A 14,502-nucleotide genomic window follows, 5' to 3' on the forward strand; every position below is an offset into this window, starting at 1 on the left:
TAGGGCGGGTCCATTCTAAGTTTCTTCCTCTTCCCATTACTCAGCTGCAGACTCCTCCCTCTTTTATCAAATCATTCCCTAGGCACCATCTCTTCCCTGAGTCTTCCAAGGTCATTCTCACATTCCCTTAAATCAGGAAAGCATTTCAGAAGAGAATGAAAGAGGAAATTTTAAAAATGTTAAAAAGTAGGCTAAGAACTAATTCCGATTCTGCTATGTTCCTCCCTTCATCACCACCCCAAAGCACAAATTAAAATATACCAGATTGAAACCTTAACTAGGAATGACAAAAGAACATTCCTCTCAGTGCTAATGGAGAGTTTTCTCACTCTCTCACTTGTTCTTCCATCTGCAGGAAAGGAAAAAAAAAAACACTAGAGCATAAAGGGAAGGAAAATGCCCACTGGTAGTTTCCTTGGAGACAAAAGAATGCAAACCTGGTTATCAGTGGTCCTTGGAGCACCATTGGAGAGATGGACCACACATATTAACAGCTCACTTTGAGAGTGTAATGGATATCAGAAAGAAACATGTAGACAAGAAGAGTGGGCTTCAACAGTAAAGTGGCAGAACAATAAATTTTATGAACCATGGTCTGAAACAGCTTCAGTGGTGAAGGTCATAACAAGGAGATTGAGTGAGGAAGGAGAGGAAGTGAGTCTACTCTGCAAAGACTAAAAATTGCAGTGGTTAGTTGAGACAGGGAGTTTATCCTGGGCAATTTCCCGGGGGGAGGTGGGCAATTTCCTCAGTCTGTAAATAAAAGATTGCAGAACTGTCACATGTCTTGAAACAGCTGGAAAATGTACCCTTGGCCTTCTTAGCCTGGCCATTCTCCCAAAAGCAAAAGGCTGCACAATATTTTCCTTTGTCTCTATACAGTAGCAATACTGTGAGATTATATACTGTTTGCCTTGAAAGTACTGTTAATCCTGAGACAGTTATTTTAGAATTGTGTGCTGAACCTGGAGGGAAGGCACTGTCTACAAGTGGTAATGGTTTGCCCCCCACCCCTGGAATTTCTTTGCAGATATCCTTAAGGTTTTTTCTCTAGTTATGGGACAGGTACCTCCCTAGTTTCAAAGAACCAAAATCTGGGCTGCTGACTACCAGAGACAGTGTCTTCCCTTGGGATTATATTGAAGTGTGGGAAGTCAAAGGGGCTGTAGGCCACTGGAAAAATGATTGTACAATTAAAGACAGCACAGTGACAGAGATGGAGCAGAGTAGGCTGGCAGTAGTATGGTTGGGCCATCCTAGATCTTGTAGCTACTTCTTAACTCCCTAATCCACTCTGGGTGTCAAATATGTTAGGTATGCTACTGCTCATATGTGATTTTTTTCCCCTTACCCATCTTTTTTTTTTTTAGCTACTATTGTCAATAGCTTCAGCAAAGGATTGTTACCTTGTTGTGGTGCTGGAGTTTGAGCACCTCAATGATGCCATGAGCTAAACCGTGAAGGGCCACCCAAGACAGGAAGGTCATGACAGAGAGGTCAGACTAAATGCGATCCCTGGGGAAGGTAATGGCAACCCACCCCAGTATTCTTGCCGTGAAAATAACGACCAAGTAGCAATAGTAAGAACAGACCACGGAACAACGGACTGGTTTAAGATTGGGAAAGGAGTACGGCAGGGCTGTATACTCTCACCCTACCTATTCAACTTGTACGCAGAACACATCATGCAACATGCTGGGCTTGAGGAATCCAAGGCTGGAGTTAAAATCGCTGGAAGAAACATTAACAATCTCAGATATGCAGATAATACCACTTTGGTGGCTGAAAGCGAAGAGGAACTGAGGAGCCTTATGATGAAGGTGAAAGAAGAAAGTGCAAAAGCTGGCTTGCAGCTAAACCTCAAAAAAACCAAGATTATGGCAACCAGCTTGATTGATAACTGGCAAATAGAGGGAGAAAATGTAGAAGCAGTGAAAGACTTTGTATTTCTAGGTGCGAAGATTACTGCAGATGCTGACTGCAGTCAGGAAATCAGAAGACGCTTAATCCTTGGGAGAAGAGCAATGACAAATCTCGATAAAATAGTTAAGAGCAGAGACATCACACTGACAACAAGGGTCCACATAGTTAAAGCAATGGTGTTCCCCGTAGTAACATATTGCGAGAGCTGGACCATAAGGGAGGCTGAGCGAAGGAAGATAGATGCTTTTGAAGTGTGGTGTTGGAGGAAAATTCTGAGAGTGCCTTGGACTGCCAGAAGATCAAACCAGTCCATCCTCCAGGAAATAAAGCCAGACTGCTCACTTGAGGGAATGATATTAAAGGCAAAACTGAAGTCTTTTGGCCACATAATGAGAAGACAGGGCACCCTGGAGAAGATGCTGATGCTAGGGAGAGCGGAAGGTAAAAGGAAGAGGGGCCGACCAAGGGCAAGATGGATAGATGATATTCTAGAGGTGACGGACTCGTCCCTGTGGGAGCTGGGGGTGTTGACGACCGACAGGAAGCTGTGGCGTGGGCTGGTCCATGAAGTCACGAAGAGTCAGAAGTGACTGAATGAATAAACAACAAATTGTCAATAGCACTTGCAACCATTCTAGAAAAATCTGCTGTGCTAGAAGACTTTATGGGAGACATGGCCAACTGGTGGCCCCAGAGCAGCTTGAAACCCTTAGAAGCCTTGGGTGCAGGCCCTAGAGGCCTCCAAACATTGCTAGCAAATTTTAACTTTTTGTAACAGAAAATTATTCAATTCTTTTATTGACCTATACTTTAATCTTCTTATATCACCAATTATCAAGGTCTATTGGTGATATTAAAAACAAGGAGAACAACCATTAAAAGCTTGTATAAAGAGGTGTGGTTTTAGGGTCTTTTGAAAAGACAATAAAAGGGTTAGTTCTAAAGTCTGCAAAGTGTGTATTCAAAAGATCCAGGGCAGCTACAGAGAAGACTCAACCCAAGGAGCTGTAAGATGGACCTGCAACAATTGCAGGTAAACTTCCTTAGATCATCTAAGTGAGTTGGGGGCAATCAAACAGAAATGCATTCCCTCAAGTAACCTAGATCCACTCTGTAATAACCAACATTTTGAATTTTTCCCAAAGTAATACTTTTAGTAAAGATGAAAGTCTTTTTGAACTCTTCCATAGACAATGTGTCTACTGAATCTTTATCTGAGTCTTAATGACCTAAATGGGGACCTGAGCAGGGGTGTTCACAGAGGGAGTCAAAAAAGTCAAATGGGAGCCACGGCCATGCGATCAAAGCTACCATCTTGAATTTTTTACCCCACCTCTACCACCCTCATGTTGGGCCTGGCCCTGAACCTTCAGAAAATTGTGCAATCCTTTATGCTTTGAGTCTGTGGAAGTAATTTACAGTAGCCCTCATTTACCAACTGCCTTGTTTAATGACCATTCACAGTTGATGAAAAAGTAACTTTACAACCAATCCTCACATTTATGATGTTTGCAGGTCTGTAAAGCAAAGCAAAGCTGAAGTAAGACCATAAGCATAGTCATGGTTTCACTTAGTGACTGCTTTGCTTAACAACCAAGTTGCCAGTCCCAATTGTGGTTGTTAAATGAGGGCCACCTATGAAATAGATTTTATAAGCTCTCTTCCCCTGTGTATAATTTATAAGGTAAGTACAATCTGTTGATTGTACTACTAACAGATTAAGCTGCTATTGTACCAAATCATTTTGGCCGGGTGAAGAGGTTGTATTTGATTGTCTCCTCTCACATGCTTCATGCAAATCGCCTGGGGGGAGGAGGATCTGCCCGGACTTGTTTCTTACTTCCTTTTTCTCTGTGCTGCTATGTAGTCAGCAAGCTAGATAGCTCTGAGAGCTACGTTCTTTAAATATGTTTTGCTTTCTGTAAATAAATTATTTTTATAGAAATGCTTGGTGTGTGACTTTTTTGACCTCTCCTGGGCTAAAGGCTTTTTCCCAGCACTCTGCCAACAGGTTATGTGCCCAGTGAGCAGCCCAGTAAGCCCAGTAAACAGCCCAGTAAAACCCAGAGAGAATAGAGAGATCAGCTCCACACCTCATGCAGAATTTAAAGGCAGGTAGCAAAGACCTGTGAAGATTGTCTTTGGAGCCACCTGGAGATTTTCCAGCAACTGCTGGTCTACAGGACAAAGAAGCTAGCTGAGGTGACTTGCAAAAGGAGGAAGAAACCATGGCTACCTCCCAGCCCTCAGCGATGCCTCTGGAGCGCCTATCAGAGACCAACTATTTGAATTGGGCCCTGAAGATGGACATGTATCTTTGCAGAGAGAATCTTTGGCTGCCAATTGGTGAGCAAAACCCCCAAAATCCCAGTGCTGGCCCAGTGCTGAATGGCTGAGACAGGATGAGCGGGCTAGAGCCACCATTATCTTGGGAGTTGAGGACAATCAGCTAGTCCACGTGCGAGGCATGCAGTCTGCAAAGCAACTTTGGGATGCTTTGAGAGACTTATATGTAAAGGCAACAGCAGGGAGTAAAGTTACTCTGACGAAAAAGCTGTACAGAGCCTACCTTGCAGAAGGAGATAGCCTTCCTGAGCACCTGCATTATATTCGGCAGCTGTTTGTTGAGTTGCAGGAGAGAGGAATGGAATTTACACCTCTCACAAAATCCTATATCCTCCTGTCCTCACTAAATGAAACGTCGGACACGCTGATTTGTACCCTGGAGGCTATGCCTGAAGCAGACCTCACCCCATCGTATGTTACACAGCGCTTACTCGCTGAATGGGAGAAGAGAGAGGAAAGATCCCCCCCATCTCTTCTGGAAAGCTGCAAGACCAGAAAATGAGGGAAAAGAAGGGAAAGGAACCTGAGGCCACAGCGCTAGCCAGCCAGCGATGCTTCACTTGCGGTTCAGCTGGACATTTGCAAAGAGACTGTGCCATGAGACCCAAGAGTAGAAAGACAGAGCAGAAGAACACAAGGGCAACACAGAAGAAGGCTCTTCAGACAACCCAGATTGCTGAGAAGGGTAATTCTGATGTATGGGTGTTAGATTCTGGGGCCAGTTGTCATTTATGTAATTGTACAAGCTCTTTTGTGTCACTGTCTAGAACTGAAAGACAAAGTGTATCTTTGGCTGATGGGTCTGTGACCAAAATTATGGGACAAGGTGACTTGTATTTATCTTGCTTAGGAGAAACTGTAAAAGGTGTGTTGTATGTGCCAAATTTACAATCAAACCTTTTATCTGTGGCACAATTGGCTGCAACAGGGTATATCATAACATTTAAGAAAAATGGTTGTGAGATACGTAAAAATGGAAAATTGTGTGCTACTGGTATGTTAAAAGACTCCTTGTACATTGTGCAAAGTGCAAGGAAGCCAAGCTGCAAGGCTGCAGTTGGCAACACTCCATATCATGACCAATGTGTACACCTGATGCACAGGAGATTTGGTCATGCTAATTTCAAGTATATAGCACAAATGCCACAGCTGTGTGCTGACCTAAGATAAAACCCTGTGATAAATACTTAGACTGTGTAGTTTGCAAAGAATGCAAAACACTAAAAGCTCCTGTGAGTAAGCACAGTGACAGAGTTACAACTAGACCTTTGGAAATTGTACACTCTGATATTATTGATCCTTTTGCTCCAAGTCTTGGACAAGCAAGGTATGCAATGACCATCCTTGATGATTTCTCAAGATACACATTTATCTACATCTTAAAACATAAAGATGAGACATTTGAGAAATTTAAAAGTTTTGTGACATGGGCAAATGGAAAATTCCCTAGGCCTGTATCTGCACTCCAATGTGATAGAGGAGGAGAATACCTTTCTCACAAATTCAGAAGGTTCCTAGTGGAAAAGGGGATAGAACAAATTCTTTCTAACCCTTACACCCCTCAGCAAAATGGTGTTGCTGAAAGAAAGGGCAGAACCTTGCAAAATGCGATGGAATGCATGTTAAAAGATTCACGATTATGTTTTAAGTACTGGGGAGAAGCTTTATCGACTGCTTGTTATGTACAGAACAGGTTGTATAACTCTGTGATTCAGGACACTCCATTCCATTTGTTTTATGGTGTGAAACCAAAGGTAAGCCATCTTAGAGTGTTTGGTAGCACTGCATGGGTTCACATTCCAAAACAGCAGAGAAGGAAAGGAGGCCCCACAACAAAGAAAGCCATCTTTGTTGGCTATGAACAAAGCCAGAGGAGCTACAGGTTCATAATGGGAGAGAAATTAATAATTAGCAAAAGCGCTTCTTTTGCTGAACAAAACTGGAGGAGATTAAATTCTAGCTCTCCAGTTGAACTGACCACCACAAGAGAACAGCAAGGACTTGCTGATGGTGATCTTTTGCCTGATGAGGACATTAAACCAGAAAAGCAAACTGAAGATCTGTCTGATGAGACAGATGCTTCTCAGGAAAGTGATAGGAGTCAAAATTTAAGCCCTGTATTACCTCGCAGATCTCAGAGGAGTAATAAAGGCGTTCCTCCATCACGTTTTCAGGCTGAAACAGTAACGGCTTTTCACATATTCACAGAACCTGAGTCTTTAGAACAAGTGAATGCTTTACCACCTGAGATTGCACAAATTTGGCATTCTGCCATGCAACAGAAGTTAGCATCCTTGAAAGAAAATAAAACATGGAAACTGGTAAATCTACCTCCCAATGAACGCTGTCTGGGTTGTAGGTGGGTTTTCAAACTAAAAAGGGATGCTGATGGCAAAATCCAAAAATATAAAGCAAGGTTAGTTGCAAAAGGGTTCACTCAAAGGAAAGATTTAGACTTTGACAAGACTTTTGCACCAGTTACTAAAGGTGAATCAATTAGATTACTGTTAAAAGTTGCTGCACTCAAAGGAATGTTAGTTCACCACTATGACATTCAAACTGCATTTCTCTGTGGTGATTTAGACCATAAATTATACATGCAGCAACCCCCTGGCTATGAAAAAGGGGAGAATCTAGTCTGTGAACTGCAGAAGTCAATCTATGGGTTAAAACAAGCTGCTAGATCCTGGAACCAAAACGTAGATGAAAAACTGCAGAATTTTGGTTTTGAAAAAGGAAAAGCAGATCCCTGTGTATATATGAAGAAGGACAAACAAGGCTGTATGTATCTGTGCATTTATGTTGATGATTTGCTGCTGTTCACATCAACAGAAAAACAAAGGCTTGATTTTGAAGCCTGCATGAAAAGCCATTTCATATTAAAAAGCCTTGGAGTTGTGACCAATTACCTAGGTTTGGAAGTACACAGAGACAAGGATGGTAGCTTTCTGTTAAACCAACATAGTAAAATTCAAAAGCTCCTAGAAGATTTTAATATGCAAGACTGTAAACCAGTCTCTACTCCGATGATAATAGATTTTCAGAAAGATATAGAACTCAATTAACTGAGGCAGAGAACTATAGATCTGCAATTGGAAGTTTACTGTACATTGCAAATCATTCTTGCCCAGATATCTCAAATTCTGTGGCCATTTTAAGTAGACAGGTAGAGAAGCCTACATCTACTGGAAAAGCAGCATTGAAGAGGTTAATGAGGTATTTGCAAGGAACAAAGAATTATTGCCTGAAGCTAAATGCCTCTGGAACTGAGAAATTGCAGGCTTTTGCCGATTCTGACTGGGGAGCAGATGTCAGTGACAGAAAATCCACTTCTGGGATTTTAATTCAATTTGCTGGATCTAGCTTAGGCTGGCATTCTAGAAAACAAACACTTGTTGCTCTTTCCACTGCAGAAGCAGAGTTTTATTCCCTAACACAAACCTGTAATGAGGTTACATGGTTTAAACATTTGTTAAAAGACATAGGCATGGAAGTGAACCAGCCTATAACTGTTTCTGAGGATAATCAAGCTTGTATTGCTATGGCAAAATCTGAAGCCTGCAGAAATAGAACAAAACATATCGATATTAGATATCAATATATCAAAGATATGATAAGCAAAGGAGAAATAATGTTAAAATATTGTGAATCAAAAGACATGATTGCTGATATTTTAACCAAACCTGTTCCTGTACCAAGACACAAAGAGTTGTCAGAGAAGATTGGTTTGCATCTTAATCTGTAGTATAAAAAGGGGAGTGTTGAGGTTTTCCCACTAACGATTAAGACTGCTATTGTACCTAATCATTTTGGCCCGGTGAAGAGGTTGTATTTGATTGTCTCCTCGCACGTGCTTCATGCAAATTGCCTGGGGGGAGGAAACCTGCCCGGACTTGTTTCTTACTTCCTCTTTTTCTCTCTGCAGATATGTAGCAAGCCAGGAGAGCTAAGTCCTTTAAATAACTAACGATTAAGACTGCTATTGTGCCTAATCATTTTGGCCCGGTGAAGAGGTTGTATTTGATTGTCTCCTCTCATGTGCTTCATGCAAATCACCTGGGGGGAGGAGGACCTGCCTGGACTTGTTTCTTTCTTCCTTTTTTCTCTGTGCTGCTATGTAGTCAGCAAGCTAGATAGCTCTCAATGAGAGCTACGTTCTTTAAATATGTTTTGCTTTTGTTTTGCTTTCTGTAAATAAATTATTTTTATAGAAATGCTTGGTGTGTGACTTTTTTGACCTCTCCTGGGCTAAAGGCTTTTTCCCAGCATTCTGCCAACACAATCCTCCCCCCATGAAAATTAGAATCCTCAAGGTCTGCCTCCCCCAAGATTTGTTGGGGAAAAATAAAGGAAGGAGAGTAAAGTTGGCACAACCCTTAATATACAGCCTGCTCTTGATGTCAGATGCCTAAAGTTATCCCATTTTATTGTGCCATTTATGTATAGCAAGGAAAATGGGTGAAACAAACAAAAGTCATATTCAAATCAAGATTCATGTCTTGTAAATTATTCACAGATACCATTCTTTTCCTGTTATTAATTACGGTCCAACCGAAATCCCTAATATTAATTATTGTTAACATTAAGAAAAATGCCTAATTTCTGTCAGGTCTGTCCTGTCATCCTTGAATGCAATTATCCCTTATCTTTCAACACAGCCAGGCCTGGATATATAATTATGGAAATGTATGTTTACTGGAGTGTGCATAGTAAGTTCATAAAATTAATATTGTATTTACCCTTCTACATTTAATAGTTATAAAATGAGCCATGGATTTTCTGGTTGCTGTTCTGGTGATGGATTTTATTTTATTTTGAGGGGCTGTGATTTCTCTCAGGCCAGTTAAAGGGATCTGCATTAGGAAGAAGTTGAATGGATTCTATAGTTATGATGTGTGTGGGTTTTCTTTCTTTATGCTCTAGAGCAGCCTTCCTCAACCTTTTGACCCTGGAGGAACCCTTGAAATATTTTTCAGGCCTCAGGGAACCGTGCACATTCAGGCTTAAATATAGGCCAGAAGTTACAAAATTATTATATTTGTTTCATGTGTAGGCCTGTATATATGCATTAATAGTGTTCTTAAACTAAAAATAATGAAACTTACCTCTTTAATATGAAGTTGCCTGAATTGGAAATAATTTTTAAATAAATTGTGATCTCCCAGGAAACCCTAGTGACCTCTCGCAGAACCCCAGGGTGCCACGGAACCCTGGTTGAAAAACCCTGATCTAGAACAATAGGCATGCAAGGATGCAGGTTAAGAAAAGAAATGCCAACAGTCCATTTAGTTGCAATATTTGCTGCTGATACCATTCTCATTTCAGATACCATGAAAACACTGATGGTAGCCTTATCTAATTCAGATTGAGCTCATATGGGGATTGGCAGTCATGGTAGATAAAAGCCATATTCCCAAGTGTTCAAAAATCTCTTGCAGTGGGGTGATAATGAAGAACGAGCATTTTTTTTTAAATTGAGGAACCTGTGGCCTCAGTGACCACAATGGCTTGACATGGAGGCCAATAAATTCACTTGCTCTATGCTGGGGTGATAACCAAGAGCAGTATATACCACAGATGTGCAAACTGTCTATGCCAAGTTCATTGCAGTAGCCAAGTGAAGAACTTAGCCTCAGCTACCAGTGATGATATAGTGGAGAGGGATGACATTATGAGACAGATGATGAAGTCATTGAGAATATAGCACACACACGTTCTCTGCTTTATCTCCTGGATAGCAGGACCATAGCCAGAACAGTTCTTTTTTTCAACCTAACCTTAACTCTTCCCATTGTAAATGATGGAATAAGGTTTATAGTGTTTCTTGTTGACGAAAGCTAGTAAGTAGTCCAATCAGGAAAAACTGTTCTGATGCTTTGCACCCTTTCAAAGCTAGTCCAAGCTACAACTAGCAGGTTTGCTGGCTTGTAATCTGCAGAGGTTTTGTTTCTAGCTTTAACCGTTGTAACTCTAGATACTTCAAAACCGGACTTATGATCACTTTGCCGTGTAACAGCTTTTGATTGTCAGACATTCATTTGATAAGTGCGAAGTCTGTGCCAAAATGATAAATTTTCTAAATAACAATATACAATTGCATTTTGGAAGAAGAAGAGGATCTAAGAATATTCCATGCAGAGAAGCAGAACAGGGGCAAACGGAGGGAACAAGTAGGAGCTGGTCTTACTGTTGCTGTTTCTAATGCCTCTAGTCAGTATTTCTCAACCTTGGCAACTTTAAGGGGTGTGGACTTCAATTCCCAGAATTCCCCAGCCAGCTTTGCTTCATAGATTCCCCCAAATAACAAACATCAATCATTGTTTTTTTTCCTTGTGACATATTCAGTCATTTCTTAGATTCATGGCAAGTTTGTTGGCTGGGGCGTTCTGGGAGTTGAAATCCATACCCCTTAAAGTTGCCAGGGTTGAGAAGCACTGCTTTAGTGGTACAACAAGATAATTTTTTTCTGCAGCTGCATCTCCAGCAAAATGTTTCTGGAGCTGCATCTCCAGTTCTACTTCTGATTAGACTCATATGAGATTGCAACCTTAAGGAACATTGTTTTTCTTCATTGTTCCTGACTGGTACATATCAAAATTAAAAAGTTAAAAATCTCCTTGCCCTTAGTCAGAGCTTCTGGAATGCTCACTACAGGATCAACGGTTGTTCTTTCTGAAGAGTTTCAATATGAAGATACACGTTGATCTGAGACGTAAACTGATTCCTGGCTCCTCTTCATTTCTCTTCTATTCCTTATGGGCTGGAAGAACCTCATAAGTATTACTTGGTTGATGATGGAAAGTGCCTTAAAAGCAAGTTGGTCTGGGAGATTGATAGAAGTAGATCTGTTTCCCTCAATGAGTCATAGTGTCAATACAGAGCTAAAGAAAAGAATACTGCACTAAAGCTTCTGCATGGGGAGGCATACAGCAGCAGCCTTCTGTACAATCCAAGTAGGGTAGGGAGGAATGAAAAGAGAATTTTAATCTGACAAAGACACGGTTCTTGTAACTTTGCTACACATCCCTACTTGTCTCTACATGTCACCAAACCTGACAGCTTGAGCAACAAAATTGTTCAGTAGACGTTTACATAGCATAACCCACTCTTAAGCCAATGCATATATTTACTGCTTGAACAGGCTCAACGGTACCTACGATAAATATTGTACAGTGTATTACACAGTAATCAAAATTGAGGTTTTTTTAAAGCACCTTGTACATATCATGTTGTCTAGCTATTTTTCTGAACTTGGTTGTTTCATTTCCCACCATGAATACATATCTGCAGGAGAATAGGTGTCATACACTTCTGGGAAAGCAGTATCTCTTTTTATTTTTTCAAAATAAGTGACGTGAAGGTACCTGATTTTTAATAGGTAGTCTCATTTTAGTTGCTTCCCCCCACCCTTTTCTGGGAAAGCCCCCATTGTATTGTATTCTACTCAGGCCAGTGTTTCTCAGCTTTGGCAACTTTAAGATGTATTATTTCTTTCTACAGAAATAATAAAGATATTTTTTTCTTCTTTTCCCCACTATGAGAACAAAAAGCTCGGAGATGCAAGCTTTCACTGGAGCATGTAACTTCCTTAAATAAATTGCCTCTAGATACTCCTGGGGATGCGATGGCGCTGCAGGTTAAACCGCTGAGCTGCTGAGCTTGCTGATCGGAAGGTCAGCGGTTCGAATCGGCGTGATGGGGTAAGCTCCCGTTGCTAGTCCCAGCTCCTGCCAACCTAGCAGTTCAAAAACATGCAAATGTGAGTAGATTAATAAGTACCATTTAGCCGGGCAGGTAACGGCGTTCCGTTTAGTCATGCCGGCCACATGACCACGGAAGTGTCTACGGACAACACCGGCTCTTCGGCTTTGAAACGGAGATGAGCACCGCCCCCTAGAGTCGGACACGACTGTACTTAATGTCAAGGGAAACCTTTACCTAGATACTCCTAATGGATTTGAATATACTCCTATACTTTTGCTTTGCTAAATATGTACTCCGGTGAGTGACCTGGAGGGTTCCAACCAGAGTTAGCTCAACATTTTCTCTACAGATAAGGACAGAAGGCCAATGCTCATCTAATCCAGCATTTTTGTATCACACGGTGGCCAATCAGAGCCTTTCAAGAACCTCAGCAACACAGACAGGAGGGCTATAATTCAGTATTGTTCTCTATCAACTGATATTTACACAACTGCTAGGAGTTTTGGGGAACCCTGTCTTTTTCCTGTATGGACTTTTCTTGCTATTGAAAGAGGATCAGTGGACAACAGATTCACCAGTCATGGAGAATAAAAGGTCATCTGGAAAGAATCTTAAATTTTTCTCCTCATAGTGAATATACTGAATATATAAATGCCTTTCTGACCACTTATTCACTTCCAGACAGCCAAAGAGAACCTCAGATATACTAACAATTTATCAGTATTACACAGAAAACCAGCAGCTGTTGAGATAATTAACTGGCAGATCCTGCATTTGACTGCAGTTATACCCTTGGCCTTACTGCACAAGAAATGATGCCAAAAGGCTCTAACGAGGCAGAGCTTCATAGATTCCCCTAAATAACAAACATCAATAATTGTTTTTTCCCTTGTGACAGATTCAGTCATTTCTTAGATCCAAGGCGAGATGCATCATTTTTGAAGCTTTTCTCACTGAAGTGAATCGTGAGTGATAGAACTGACACCAGATGCCAAAGGGTTTGAGCTAAGGGCATTCTCTTGCCACTTAAAGCCATCAGAGATTTATAATCAGATAAGTACTTTTCAGGGAAATCCTGAACTTCTGTCATTATCCCTAAACATTCACATTCAGGAAAAATTGAGTTAGGACCTGTTCATTGGCCCCAGCCAATGTATTAACCCCCATTGCCTCATCTAGAAACCCAGCAAAATACAATATATGCAAACTTTATTGACTTCAAAAATAAGGGAAAGTACATATAAAACATTAAATAATAATCGACAATAATGGAAAAATACAACAGTCAAAGGAAAACACTAAGCAGAAGCACTAAGAAAAAAGGAAACATCACATAACATAGAAAATACACCATTGTAAATAAAGTTAAAAAAAGAGAGAACAAGAAAAATAAACAAAAACAAAAAAAGGTGACTTCCGACTGTCCAGATTATAGATATATCAAATTTTAAGGTGACTTGCTCTCTTGCTCCTGATTATCTGTACATATTATCATTATTTCTATTCCGTAACATCCTTATTATGAAAAACCCATAGGTATATTTAAATATAAGGTGGCTTACTCTCTTAATATTAGTTATATATACATATCACCATTATTTCTATTCCATAACATCCCTATTATGAAAAACCCATAGTCATAACTTCATCTTTTTCTGTCTCTATCAGGTAGTCCACAAATAGATGCCATGAATCCATAAAACTAGCAGTCTTTTTGTCTCTTATCAGGTCCGTTAGTTTTGCCATTTGTGCCAAATCCAATAATTTGATTGTCCAATCTTCTATTGAAGGTATTTGTAGTCTTTCCAACATTGAGCATAAATTATTCTAGCAGCCATGATCATATGTAGAAGCAAATTCCCATGTTTTTTCTCTAATTCTTCATCCATAATACCTAATAGAAATAATTCTGTTTTTTTTGTTATCTTAACTAAGCATTTTCTGAATAATAGTATAAATCTGATCCCAATTTTTTTTCGCTTTTCTGCAAGTCCATCAGAGATGATAGAATGTTCCCTCTCCCTGTAAGCATTTCCAACAGACATTTGGTACATTTTTGAACATTTTTGATAATTTATTGGATGTTAAATACCAACAAAACTTCATTTTGTAGAAATTTTATTTTAAGTTATAACTCAACAATATTTAATCTCTGAGTTTGTGAGAGTTTTGGTAATTTTTGTTTCACTAAATGCTCCTCAATTTTTTCCACTGAGATCTCCTATTTTTGATATAAATTAGAAAAAAAAAGTTATGAAATGCTTTTTTGATTTGTTTTATTATCCACTAGTTCTACATTCCCTTCCTGAACTTTAATAATCATTTTCTTCTCTCTTTCTTTCCTTAATTTAAAGGCTAGCCATTTTCCTGGTTTACTGGCATGTTCAAAATGTCTTTGCTTAGCATATAGTAATTTCATTTCAATTTCTTTTACCATTAGCATTGAAACTTGTTGATGTAATAATTTAAGCTGGTGGACAATATTATTATCAGCTGGGTTTTTTTGCAGCTCCTTTTCTTTTAATTTAA

This window comes from Candoia aspera, chromosome 1, assembly GCF_035149785.1.
Source record: "Candoia aspera isolate rCanAsp1 chromosome 1, rCanAsp1.hap2, whole genome shotgun sequence".
In the NCBI taxonomy this organism is placed as follows: domain Eukaryota; kingdom Metazoa; phylum Chordata; class Lepidosauria; order Squamata; family Boidae; genus Candoia; species Candoia aspera.